Source organism: Apteryx rowi, unplaced genomic scaffold (assembly GCF_003343035.1).
Source record: "Apteryx rowi isolate R43461 unplaced genomic scaffold, aptRow1 scaffold_402, whole genome shotgun sequence".
NCBI classification, from domain to species: Eukaryota; Metazoa; Chordata; class Aves; order Apterygiformes; family Apterygidae; genus Apteryx; species Apteryx rowi.
This window is the reverse complement of record NW_020450552.1, coordinates 408,603-410,365: the sequence shown is the minus strand read 5'-3', so window position 1 is coordinate 410,365 and position 1,763 is coordinate 408,603. Positions and strand designations below refer to the sequence as shown.

Sequence of the window (1,763 nt, the reverse complement as noted above, 5' to 3'; positions counted from 1 at the left end):
GCCGCCGCCGCCGCCGCGGGGCTGCAGCGCGCCGGGCGCCCGCCGCCGGGCTACGGCTGCTCGCTGCTGACTCAGAAAAGCAATGTAGGTCATAACGAGTTTCCTTAAGTTACCTAAGTTCGAACAATTAAGCTTTTCTTCGGAGACTTCTAAAGTGCTGTTGCAACATTTCTAAACGCCGGGGCTTGCGCTGAAGTTCAACCCCCATCTGAGCAATTACGCTGCGGCTAACCAGACAGCGTTTGGAGTCTGCGTGCCTGCTTTTTGGTACTCGCACATTTAACCTCTTGCTTTTATCTCCCTTTGCCAATTTCCATCACAACACTGCTTTTTTTTTTTTTTTAATAATCTTCTGTCTCAGGGGCGTGTTTTAAAAAAAAGTGCCAGTGCATCACGTCCCATTTTCTTCTAAATTTTCAGGAAATAGGAAAGTGAATTGCTCTACTGAGTTTTGAACTCTTTCCAGGAAAGCTTATTCGTACTTCATAGTATAGATCCATTCTTTATTATTACTATTTACTAATTCACAGGACGAGTCGATCTTTATACAAGCAGTTAAGGGGCTATTAAAAGAGTTCATTTTTGCCAACGGCTTTAACACTATACACAAAAGACGATCCGTCTTTTGAGTGACGCTGAGCGCTGTCCGTCTTCGAACTAGGCAATTTTCGTTATTTTATTTTTTCTTTCTTTTTTTTACCATAGCAGAGAAGAAAAAGAATAGCCATAGTCCCTACGGAAAGCCCAGCAGGGATGAGCAAGCATCATGCTCTGCCTCAAGAGCAGCGAAGTGGGACGGAGACCTTGCTGCGAAGCACAAAATCGTAAAGAAGAGGAAAAGGCAGGATTAGGAGATAATTCAAGAAAATAACCACAGTAACTGATTTTATTTTATTCATTCAAAGCTCTGGGTAACCGTTCCATTACCTGTGATCCACTTCCCAGACCCCAGCGCCTTTCTGCAAAAAGTCGAGCGTGTGCTTGGGCTGGGGCGGGGGGGGTGGATTTCAAGGGCACTCGGCGACTTTTCGAGAAAGGCATAATCGGAAAGGAATCCGTTGTCACGAAGCATAACTAACGGGGGAAATCACCCGCCCAAAAGGTTTCGCGAAAGCAAAGAGGGAAAAGAAATGCAAACCTCGCCCGGTCCAACCGCTGTGTTTCTGCTCGGCGGCACACATCGCCTGCATGTCCGTTACTGAGATTTTTAGGGCGATCGCATAATTCGCTTCACTGTCCCGACACCTTTAGCCTTCCTCCTTCCCTCGGGTTCCTCCCTAACTGCGCAGCAGCGCGCAGCCGGCCTTGGTGCTAGCAAGAAAGGGTTTCCCCTTCCAAACTTAGAAGGCTGCCGGCGGAGCTGGAGTCTCGCGCACGTTGCGCCGAGGCAGCGCGCAGCAGCAGCAGCAGCAGCAGCAGCTCCTCGGGGCGCCGAGGCCGGCGGGCGGCAGCGGCGGCAGGTTGGGGCAAGCCCGGCCCCGACCGGCCGCCAGGGGCGAGCACTCGCCCCCCAGGACCGGAGCTCAAAGCACGTCCTCTTCCCAGCTTGCTCCCCACGCCGCCACGGCCCGCGGAAAGCCCCTGGGCTGCCCGGAGCTCGGGCCGGCCGGCGGCAGTGCCCGGCCCGCTCGGGCAGCGGCCGTGCTCGGCGCAGCCCGGGGGACGCGCACCGGGCGGCGGGGAGGGACGGCGAGGCCGGCTCGGCGCACGAGGAGGCCACCACCGTTTGGGAACACACTCAGTCGCCTTGGCTCCACTGGAAG

The 1,763-nt window shown here is 54.5% G+C and overlaps 2 long non-coding RNA genes across 3 annotated transcripts in view; one reads left to right on the top strand and one right to left on the bottom strand.

Moving 5' to 3' along the window:
- LOC112970713 overlaps positions 1-876 on the top strand; it is a 2,187-nt gene extending 1,311 nt beyond the window's left edge. The window contains exon 3 of the long non-coding RNA XR_003255131.1: positions 706-876. This is a non-coding gene — a long non-coding RNA (uncharacterized LOC112970713). The remainder of the gene's footprint in view (positions 1-705) is intronic.
- LOC112970716 overlaps positions 1-1,645 on the bottom strand; it is a 30,924-nt gene extending 29,279 nt beyond the window's left edge. The window contains exons 1-2 of one of the 2 annotated variants that reach the window (XR_003255133.1): positions 1,139-1,645; positions 490-807 (exon numbers count right to left, since the gene is read on the bottom strand). This is a non-coding gene — a long non-coding RNA (uncharacterized LOC112970716). Of the gene's footprint in view, positions 1-489; positions 808-1,138 lie in introns of those variants that run through there. The other variant, XR_003255134.1, reaches the window with a different exon arrangement.
- Between the last annotated feature and the right edge of the window lie 118 nt (positions 1,646-1,763).